The sequence below is a fragment of the Lygodium microphyllum genome, chromosome 17 (assembly GCF_053477565.2).
Source record: "Lygodium microphyllum isolate KBCC chromosome 17, Lygodium_microphyllum_v1.1.10, whole genome shotgun sequence".
Lineage (NCBI taxonomy): Eukaryota > Viridiplantae > Streptophyta > Polypodiopsida > Schizaeales > Lygodiaceae > Lygodium > Lygodium microphyllum.
The window spans coordinates 119,753,274-119,765,609 of record NC_141151.1 but is presented as its reverse complement, the minus strand read 5'-3'; positions in this window follow the sequence as shown (position 1 = coordinate 119,765,609).

Here is a 12,336-nt window from a genome sequence, read left to right as displayed (position 1 = left end):
TTTCTTGGGCATTGAGGTGATTAGATCACCAAGTGGGATATAGCTCTTGCAAAGGCAGTATGGATTGGACATGCTGTCCAAATATGGGATGACAGGCTGTAAGCCTATTTCAGTTCCTTTGGAGCAGAATGTGAAGCTGAGCATAGATGCGGGTGAGCTTCTAGAAGACCATACTATGTACAGACGCATAGTAGGAAGTTTGATTTATATGACTATTACCAGGCCAGATTTGAGCTATGTTGTTGGATTGGTAAGTCAGTTTATGCAGGCTTCAAGGAAACCACATTTGGATGCGGCTAGACGCATACTCAGGTATGTGAAGTCCACATTGCAGTATGGACTATTTTATGAGACTGGGGTTCAGATACAGTTGCATGGATACACTGATGCTGATTGGGCTGGTAGTATCTATGATAGACGATCTACCAGTGGATATGTGTTCTCTTTTGTGATTGCTGCAGTCACTTGGAGCAGCAAGAAACAACCTACAGTTGCCTTGTCGAGCACAGAGGCTGAGTACAGGGGTGCAGCAATGGCTGCATGTGAGGTAGCTTGGTTGCATAAGCTACTTTATGATATGCATCAGTCTATAGATGGGCCAGTTGTCATTTATTGTGACAACATGAGTAGTATACACTTGGCAAATAACCCAGTCTATCATGCTAGAACAAAGCACATTGAGGTGCATTATCACTATGTGCGAGAGAGGGTTTTACTAGGTCTTATTGATCTAGTTTATGTCAGCACAGAGGATCAGGTAGCTAACATATTCACGAAGACATTGGGCGTAGAGAAGCTGCGCAAGTTTAGAGACCTGCTTGGTGTGCAGGAATTGGGATTGAGCTCGAGGGGGAGTGTTGAGATATTGAGCTCCACTTGTGATACACCAGGGTGACCGTTGTGTATTTATGTCACCGACTTGTCAGTTGTTTGCAGACGCGGTTGGTACACCGCCCATGAATAATAGCTACATGATAGCTATCCTTATCTACTCTATTTCATGGCTCAGTTAGTATGCCACCTTAGTTAGTTGAGTTTGGTTTGAGACCCATATATAGGGTCCTTCTATTTCTTTGTACTTGAGTTCTTTTGGCTTACACAACTAAGAAGAGGAAAAACTGTTTTCAACCTCCACCCTTGTGTGTATTCTCCCATAGTGCAAGCAAGAAAGCTTCAAGTGAGACTCCTTCCTTCTCTCCCACAATCTTGACAAAATCATCATCATCGGGCATTGCATCAATCGCTTCCAATGCATCTACAATGCTTTTTACCTTCAGTGCATACTCATTGATAGACATCTTCCCTTTCTTTAATGTATTCAACTCTTGCTTGAGTTGAATCTTTCATGCCTTTGTATTTACAGAAAACATACTTTCAAGTATGGTCCAAGCTGCATATGAATTCTCTGCATTTCTAATGTGTCCCAGTATATTATTGTCAATTACTGTAGACAACAAATACATGACCTTTTTATCCTTTGCATTCCATTCTTTCCTTGCCTTTGTCTCTTCTGCAGTTGGAGGATCACTCATCTCCGGCTCCTTTTCTTCACCTGAAACAAACTCGTAGAGGCCTTTTCCAATAAGGAAGTTCATGACACGGAACTTCCATGAAGGGTAGTTGTTCTTGTCGAGCTTCTCAATGATGGGGCTTCCACTGTTCTCTGCCATTATCACAAAATTAATACCAACAGCAAGCAAATCTTCTGCAACCCTGGACCTGTAGTGCACAGCAATACACCAGACAGCCTTTTTCACTGTCTACTCAACAATATATGCAATCTGCAACCTGTTTGCAGATAAACCTTGTGTTTACTCACTGTAAATACCTTTGAACTTACAGATCTGAAATCTGTAACCTGCACACCCACTTTCGGTCAATACAGTCGAAGTCACAGCGTACCCTGAAACTGCTGTCCGCAACCTTGCAGCTCTAAAACGGGCCCTGAAACGGCCTCAGATGCCCAAAATAACTGCGGGAAAGGCCTAAAGGGCTTATCTGCACAATATACAGCGCTCTTTGCGCACACCAAATCTCACTGCAATTTGAGATTTTTGCTCTGCCCTGCTTCCGGTGCCTCCACAGGCACTATCCAAGAGAAAGAGTTGAAGGATGGGAGAGCTTCTTACCCGTGGCTTGCTTGCTCAAACCTTGCTTCTTCTCCTTTGCTTTAACCTTCGAAATCAGCCTCTCTCAATGGCGCGGCTCTGATACCATGTCAAGAATCGCGTGGTGGAGGGGGTTGCTCAAGATACTGCGCTAAACACATACAGAATGCACAAGGAGAAGCTCACTCAAGAGACAAGAAGAGAGATGGAGGCCAAAACGTTTTCTTACTGATTTCTTCTTCTTCTTCCACACACTTTACAATGTACACAAAGTATAGATAAGATACAACATAAAAGGAAAGTGGCCTACTAAGTCAAACAATGCATAACCGACTACACTAGTCGACTGGCACTATAACTATGCCAGCTGTAAATAGGTTTATCGACCTGAATATAATAAGTAATGAGTCAGTGGCCATGTGAGATGCATAATGACCACCGACGTGCTAAGTGTAGACGTGTGGACCCATCTAACCAGGCGGTCCATCATCAATGTCCGCATGTGTTGAGCTTGTCATCTCAACAAGTCACGCAGTAAGTCACATAGCAAGTCTCGTGGAAGAAATGCTAATGTGACATGTCATCATTATGGCAAGAAGGGTCACATACACCCACAATGTCATGAGTTGCACAATGAGAAGCACAAAGAGAAGGGAAAAGACAATGTATAGGAAAAGTCCTCTGATCATATCATTATGCCTACAAAATCCAGTGTGAAAATTGAGGACATAAATGTCATGTAGACTGATGACTCTGATGGGGAGTACATACTTATAGCTAGTTCTTGTGATGCTACGCCGTTGACCAAGGTTCACTTTATGTATGTATAGTGCTAGCTTTTAGATTCTTGTGCTTCATTTTATGTTACACCATGCTGTGAGTGGTTCCATTCCTACCACACTAGTTCAGATTGCTTGGGTGATGATAGGTCACTTGCTATTGTTGGCATTGGAGATGTACGACTGTAGTTGGCAGTACTTTTTTGTTATAGGATGTACATCATGTACTTGCTTTTACGCACAATCTTATGTCTACAGGGCAGCTTGATGATGTTGGATTTCAAGTTTCATTTGGGAATTCTACCTGGAAGATCACCCATGGCAGACTTGTACTTGCTAGAGGTGCCAAGACTGGCAGCCTCTATCCTCTTGTAGTTGATGGGTCCTTTGTTGAACATATTTTGTCAATCAGTTCCATCCCACATGTATCTCTTTGGCATGCCCATTTGGGCCATATTTCCTTGAAGGGAATGAAAATACTTTCTAGTTTGTAGTACTTACTGCCCCTTGACTATGCATGTTTTGATTCATGTCAGCATTGTCTTTATGGCAGACAAACTAGGAATATGCATAAGAAGCCCCTAGCATTGGTACATTCGGATGTTTGTGGGCCCATGCCTTGTCAGTCTATGGGTGATGCAAAGTATTTTGTGACATTCATTGACAATTTTTCATGTAAAGTTTGGGCTTATCCCATTAAGCTTAAGTCAAATGTCTTGGCTGTGTTTCAAAGATAGCTTGCACTGGTTGAGAACCAGAATGGGCATAGGCTGAAATGCCTGACAATGGGGGAGAAAATGTGTTATGTGCCTTTGAGTAGCTATGTGATGAGAGGGGTATTAAGTGTTAGTTGAACGCCCCCTATACCCCACCCCAGAATGGTTTGGCTAAGCAGATGAATAGAACCATCTAGGAGCGTGTACGCAGTATGCTTAGCCATGCAAGCCTATAGCTAGCCAGACCCCCTGACCTTGGAGGAGATGGTGTGGGCAATAGAAGTAATTTCAACTTCTAATTTCTCTAGAGATCTTCTCCTTAGCTTAGGGTGACTCAACCTGGCACATCAAAGGCTGGGATTAGGCGATGCGGTGGATGACATTGCAAAAAAACACAGATTTGGTGCAGTTTACACATGCGACTTGATTCGAGCTGAAGCATGTCTGGTACAGGGTGTAATCATGGCAGCTACCTTAGGGATATTGTAGCCCTATGGTGGACCATCCTCATCTAAGAGGGTTTGTCTTAATTCATCTTCTATAGCTTGCTGTGATCAAAATCCTAGCTGTGGGTCTCCTGGCAGCCATAGCCAGAAAGCTTCAAGCTTCTTCCATCTTTAAATTTTTTCAATATTTGGTTATTAATAGTGATTTTAATCACTAAATCAACTCTTCCAGAGTCAATTACTAATATGGAAACTTCATTTCAAAGGTTCTTCTACTCGAATGGTCATCATCAAGCTCATCAAGACCGACATCTACCATCTCTAGCAACATGAGCTACAAATGAGCGCTTGTAGGCACTAAGGCACATTGCTTAATCATCATTGATATTGGTACTTACACAATTTGAATGTTCTCATCAAAAAATTAAAACAATTGAGTGCTTTACTTCATGTTGTAAGGCTATGTGTACAATTATAAACACATAGACCATCCTACCATAAACTTATATTGCATATCTTGTGTGACTTTTTTTCAAGTACACTGGTCAATGAAATCAGAGGGATGAGTGTCATTGTACTCTCCTCGGAATCATCAGCAACAAGCATTGAAATCATAGACCGTCCTTGTCCAACACAAGGGTCATTCACTAAGCCATACCACAAGGAGGAGCCCGAAGTCCAGTCTAAGTTCACATCATTGAAGCCTAAAAAATACCATTAAATCTTGGAAGAAGATTGCACATAAGAAAGAACCACCAAAGTCATATTTTGAAATATTATATATGTATGATTTTCATCCTTTCTCCTCATTACAACTTTGATATCAATTTTTTGATTTGCTTCTGCATTCAGTGGCAAGGTTGTAAGGGACTAGACATTGCCCTTGTTCTAACAAGTGGTAATACCTTCCCAATGGCCACAATTTATGCTGATAACTGTCCTCAAATTTGAAAATTTAATGGAAAAAATTTCCATCCTTGGCAAGTTTTAATCAAATACAAAATGATGGAAAGAGAATATTGGCCCTTCATAAAAGGGACCAAAGTAATGGACACATCCAATCCCCTTGATGTAGCATGCTTAATTTAGATGAATTCTTAATTCATCCCATTGACCAACTCTCAACTACAAAAGAAAAGCGGGATGAGCTCAAAAGGCTCTACATCTCTACATGGAAGAACTCCAAGATATTTCTCAAGATTGAGTTTTTTAGCTTGGAATACAAACAGGGAGAAGATCTAAGCAAGTTCATTTCACATATGAAGGGGCTTATGGCACAACTTGCCTCTGTTCAAGCACCTATCCATGATGAAGATGCCATTGCCATCCTGCTAAAATTTGTGAAGAAGGTCTTTCCAACCCTTGTGACTACGAAGGGTCTTCAACATTTACCTCCCGTGAGCAAGTGTTAGTCCATACAACTTCTATTAAGTGCTCATTTTGTCACAAAAAAGGGCATATTATGAGCAACCACTAGAAGAAATATCATGACAAAATAAAATGCAATAAATGTAAAAAGATCGGGCATATCACCGAAGTGTCCCAGTGTTCCAGAAGTACCTAAGGAATTGGAGGCCAACTTTGCCTCTCCAAATCCACAGGTGACCGATTCTTTTGAATCTTGTAACACTCTCTACCTATAACCTTTTCTTGTAGCCTGATTTACAAAGGCATCTCATTGAGAATTAAGGGGAGGCATCCTATTATGTTTTTTTATCCAATGCCACTTGGCATTGAGGGGCGGTGTTGAAAGACAAGCATAGGAACTCTCCTTACACTAGAGAGGATAAGGGTAGCTAGGTGTAAAAGGGCTGGAGGACAGGGGAAACCCTAACCCTAACTCCCCCAGTGGCTATATAAATAGCCTAAAGTTGTTGAGATATCGAGCTCCACTCGTGATACGCCAGGGTGACCGTTGTGTATTTATGTCACCGACTTGTCAGTTGCAGACGCGGTTGGTACACCGCCCATGAATAATAGCTACATGACAGCTATCCTTATCTACTCTAGTTCGTGGCTCAGTTAGTATGCCACCTTAGTTAGTTGAGTTTGGTTTGAGACCCATATATAGGGTTCTTCTATTTCTTTGTACTAGAGTTCTTTTGGCTTCCACAACTAAGAAGAGGAAAACTGTTTTCAGCCTCCACCCTTGTGTGTATTCCCCCATTGTGCAAGCAAGAAAGCTTCAAGTGAGACTCCTTCCTTCTCTCCCACAATCTTGACATGGTATCAGAGCCTTGTTCGTGGTAAGGAGCTCAAGAAAGCAAGCCAAGCTCGTGGTGTTCTGGTAAGAGGAGCAGTGTTGCTTTTATTTTCTGTTTTGGGAGCAGATCTCTGCAGGTAGCACAACCAGAAATTGCAAGAGTGCATTGTCTCAGGTTGAGACGCCCTTCATAGTGAAGCAAAAGGGCAATATATGCTGCAGGAAAGGGCATTAGCCCTTGGCGACCTTGTTTTTTTGATTTGAGGCCATTTCGGGGCCTGTTTTGGAGGCGAAAGTTTTCTGCACGCACTCAAGAAAAGGCCCTGTTTTATGCTGTGCGACCACTATTCTACAGGTCAGTGAAAAGTTACTGTAGAAATTGCATCGTATGCTTGTGCGCAGAGACATTGGGAGTTACAGAATCATCCTTGTTGCCTGTTGATGCAAAATCGTCACTAGGAAGTGACTGTGTGGTCAAATACCACTTTCGCCAGTTTTGCAGATTTGCCCTTGTGAGGGTGAAGCTGTGTTTTTTGCAGTGACATAATTTTTTGCAGTGTTCTGTAATGGTGTCTGATTCTCTTTCACAGATTGTCACTGAAAAGCTTGACAAGAACAACTTCCAAGCATGGAAGTTTAGAATGACGAACTTCCTCATGGGAAAATGATATTGGAAATTTGTTGCAGGAAATGAAGAAGAACCAGTTCTTCCTGATGTTCCCAATCAACAGCAAATGCAGGCATTTAAAGCATGGCATGAGAGAGCCAGGAAAGTTATGTACTGGCTGTCTATCAGCATTTCAGACTCTATGATTGTGCATATTCAAGATGCAAGTATGCCAAAGGAGGCATGGGATACTTTGTCAAAACTGTATAGCACAAATACGCAAGCCAGGAAAATGCAGCTCAAGCAAGAGTTGCATAATGTGCAAAGAGAAAATATGAGCATCAATGACTACCACATGAAGGTGAAGAAGATTACAGATGCACTTGCTTCCATTGGGTTGCCAGTGGAAGATGATGACTTAGTTTCTGTGACCTTGAATGGTCTAGGAAAGGATTATGCACAGTTCCGAACATCCATTTCTGTCCGTGAAAGATTTCCCGATTTTGAGGAGTTGATTTCTCTTCTAATTTCTGAGGAGTAGAGAAATGGTGGTGCATCTTCTTCAGGAGGAACTTCAAAAGAAGATGTCTTCTACTAAAATGCTGGAAGAGGTAGAGACAGAGGTAGAGGAGGCCGATTTGGAGGCCGTGGTAGAAATCAGAATATGCAGCAAACTCAAGAAAACCAGTCCTATGGAGGAGAACGTGGTAACTCTAGAGGCAGGGGGAGCCAAAGAGGTCGTGGTGGATGGCAAAGAGGCCAAAATGCAAACAGTAATGTTGAATGCTACTACCGTGGTAAAATGGGTCATATGGCTAAAGACTGCTATAAAAAGCAGAATGACATCATGAATGGAAAACTGCAACAAGGGAATTATGCATCTTCTAGTAGACAGGGTGATGACAAAAATGAGCATTTGTTTATGGTGCAGCACATGAACAATTCTGTGACAAGTGCAAAAGAAAGCAATGATGTATGGTATGTTGACTCAGGTGCATCAAACCACATGATAGGTCATGCAGAATGGATGGAGGATGCAAGGAAAATGGAAAAACCAGGATTTGTGGAGACTGGTGATGATACTGCACATCCTATTGTGCAGATTGGAAAAATTCCCTTGTCTATGCAGGATGGGAAAAAGAAATATGTGTCCGATGTATTTCATGTCCCGAATATCACCAAGAATCTGATTTCTGTTGGTCAAATGGTTGAGTAGGGCTTGCAGGTCAGATTTAATCCTCATGGATGCTTTGTTGAGGATATGAAAAATAAAGGTCGCTTGATAGCAAAAGAAAAGAAGAAGGGCAGAATGTTTACATTGGATGCAGACATGTCTGAATTGAGTGCAGCAATGTTTGCACATGGGACTGGTGTAGTTGCAGATATTGATATCTGGCATAAACGCATTGGTCATGTTAATGTACATCAACTTAAATCAATGAGGCCCAAAATATTGTTGCAGGTTTGCCTATATTCAAGGTTGCAGAAATGCATAAGGTATGTGAAGCCTCTCAGTTTGGAAAACATGCAAGGAAACCATTTCCTAGACATGTTCAAGAGAGTGAGAAGCCATTGGAATTAATCCACTATGATGTGTGGACTACTAAAGCTACATCTCTTGGAGGTTGTCATTATTTTAACACCTTTATTGATGACTATAGCAGAAAATTTTGGGTGTATTTTATGAAAAAGAAAAGTGAAGTCTTTGGGCACTTCAAAACTCTTAAAGCTATGGTTGAAAAAGAAACAGGCCTGCAGATAAAATGCTTAAGGTCAGATGGAGGGGGAGAGTACCTCTCAAATGAGTTTGCAAAGTTCTTGCAGGAGCATGGCATAAAGCAGCAATATTCATGCAGTCATACCCCACAACAAAATGGAATTGCACAAAGGAAAAATAGGCATATTGGAGAGGTATCTCGTGCCATGCTCAATGAAAAAGACTTGCCAGATTTTTATTGGGCTGAAGCAGTTGCTACAGCAGTCTACATAATGAACAGGGCTCCCACTGTAGCAATACATGGAATGACTCCAGAGGAGAGGTATACTAGTAGGAAACCAGATATTTCTCATTTGAAATTTTTTTGTTGCATTGCCTATGTACATGTGCCAGATGAGTTGAGATCCAAGTTGGATCCAAAAGCTGAGAAGTGCATCTTTATTGGTTACTCTCTGCAGCAAAAAGGGTATAGATGCTATAACCCTTCTACTCGTAAGTTTACAGTGAGCAGAGATGTTGTTTTTGATGAGATGAGTAGCTGGTATAAACCAGTAAATGTGATTGATGATGTAGATGCACAAAATGGTAATGCTGCACAGAATTCACAGCAGTAGTCACAAAATATTAGTGGACCTGGAGCGTCCTCTAGCAGTGGTTCACATTCTTCGCCATGGACAGGCAGATTGAGATCAGGAGAATCTTCTCAAAGCAATGCAGATAGTGGTATGCAGGTATCATGAAAAGGAAAAGAGAAGGTTGATCAGTCCATGTTTGATGTGAATGCATGTCACTCTTATGTGGATGGTGAATCCAGTGGCTCAGAACAAAGCATTGATGATGAGTTGGGTATTCCTTCTATTGTTACACCTGGAGTAAGGAAGACCAGGGATGTTTTGAGAGCACCTGGGAGTGAACCTACTTTGCGCAGGTCTACGAGAGCTAGGTATCCTGTGGATAGGCTGAAATATGATGGATTTACAGCCATTCACTATGCATATATGGTCAAAGTGATACAGGAACCAGAACCCACTTATTTTGAGCAAACCATGGGAAAAGAAAAATGGGAGAAAGCCATGGATGAAGAAATGGATGCCTTGGAAGCAAATGCTACATGGGAATTGATACCTTTGCCTAAAGGTAAAAATGTAATTGGCTGTAAGTGGGTTTATAAGGTGAAGCACAATGCAGATGGTTCTGTGAACAGATACAAGGCAAGATTAGTAGTCAAGGGGTATGCACAAACATATGGCATTGACTATGAAGAAACATTCAGTCCGGTTGCAAGGATGGAAACCGTAAGAGCAGCCATTGCTATGGCTGCATCAAAGGGATGGTCTTTACATTAGATGGATATAAAGAATGCCTTCTTGTATGGTGATTTGCAAGAAGAGGTCTATATGGAGCAGCCACCAGGTTATGTGCATGCTGTTCATCCTGAGTTTGTTTGCAGGTTGAAGAAAGCCTTGTATGGCTTGAAGCAAGCACCTAGAGCATGGTCTGACAAGATAGGACAGTATCTTGTCACTATTGGCTTTTAGATTTCCAAGGCAGATTTCTCACTTTATGTGAGAAAAACAGAGAAAGGTATTATGCTACTTGTCATTTATGTTGATGATTTGATTATGACAGGTGATAGTGATGAAGATATCCTTCATGTGAAAATGCTATTGAAGCAGAAGTTTGAGATAAAGGATTTGGGAGAGCTGCGTTATTTCTTGGGCATTGAGGTGATTAGATCACCAAGTGGGATACAGCTCTTGTAGAGGCAGTATGGATTGGACATGCTGTCCAAATATGGGATGATAGGCTATAAGCCTATTTCAGTTCCTTTGGAGTAGAATGTGAAGCTGAGCGCAGATGCAGGTGAGCTTCTGGAAGACCCTACTATGTACAGACGCATAGTAGGAAGCTTGATTTATATGACTATTACCAGGCCCAATGTGGACTTGGCATAGTGTAATGTGAGATGCATTGCATCCAAATGTGGCTTCCATGGAAGCTGCATAAACTAATTCTCCAAACTAATTGTGTTGTTTAGGTCTGGCTTAGTGATCGTCATATATATAAGGCTGCCCACAATCTTTTGATACATAGTGATATTCTCAATCAAGTTACCATCATGCGCACTAAGCTTAGCATTAACATCCAAAAGTTATAGAAATAGGCTTGCAATTAGCCATACCATACTTCTTCAACATATCCAACGCATATTGTCTTTGTGACAACCATATACTCTCTGAAGTCATGATTATCTCTATGCTGAGAAAATAGCACAGCTCTTCCAAATCCTTCATCTTAAATTCAATCTTGAGGAGACCCTTCACATGGTCAATCTTTGTCTCAATATCACCCACAATGATCAATTCATCCACATAAATAGTAATAACCACAATACCTATATTATTCACATAGACATAGAGTGAGTGACCAACTTGTGCTCTACAAAATCCAATGCCCACAAGGTATTAAGTAATCCTCTCATTCCATGCTTTCGGTGTTTGCTTCAGCCCATGCAAGGCCTTATGAAGCTTGCATACATAATATGGATGACTCTCATCTACATAACTAGGTGGCTGCTCCACATAAACCTCCTCTTGCAACTCCCCCTACAAGAAGGCATACTTTATATACACTTGATACATGATCCAACCCTTTGATACATCCACTACTATGATACCCCTTATAGTAGCCATTTTAGCCACTAAAGAAAAAGTCTTCTCATAATCAATACCATTAGCTTACATATATTCTTTAGAAACCAATTGTGCCTTATAGTGCTCAATAGATCAATGTGGATCTTGTAAACCCATTTGTAGCCAATAGCTTTCTTGCCTTCAGGTAGAGGCACCAACTCCCATGTGTCATTATCCTTAACTGTAGCCATTTCTTCATCCATAGCATGATCCCAATACTCATTATCCACTGTATCCTCAAATTAAGTGGGTCCCACATCTTGCACAACCTTAGCCATATATGCATAATGATGAGCTAGATAGATATTATATGTCAATTGTTACATTGGCTTTTTTACTCTACTTAACCTATATGGACTTGGATCATTACTAGATACTTTGGCATCCTCTTGTGCCTTTCGTACGCTAGGTATTTTAATAGAAAAAATCCCAAACTCCTCAGCTAAGTTCTACTCAGAGCCATCTCAATCAACATCAACATGAGAGAAACCTGATGATATATCTATCAAAATAGGTGTCTCCAACTTTCTCTTTACCTTTCATGACATTTGTGATATACTTGGTGGAGTAACTTGTGACCTCAATCTGCTACTCCAAGGTCCATCACAGCAGAATCATCACTAGGAGACTCTGGTGGTCCACTCAACATCTATGACTACTGACCTTTTTTTTTCATAGCCACACTCTCATGCTCATCAACCCCAACAATTGCATTCTACATATAACTATAGTAGCTAATCATTTCATTAAAAAAAATCCCCACTAACTCTTAGCTCACATATAACATGGCTATAACATTTATATCCATTTTTCTCAAGAGAATATCCCACAAATGCACATTAAATACATTGTAGCTACTAAGTCTTGCAAGGAGGCCTTATGGTTAGGTCATTTGGTTGTAGATCTTGGTATGACTATGACTCCTACATTGCTTTCAAACTCTATGAGTGGTATCCAATTGGCACATATCCAATGTTACATAGGAAGGCCAATCGCATTGAGGTCTATTATCAATTCATCAAAGGACAAATGGATAGATCTTGTTAAGATCTTGACTGATGAGAATC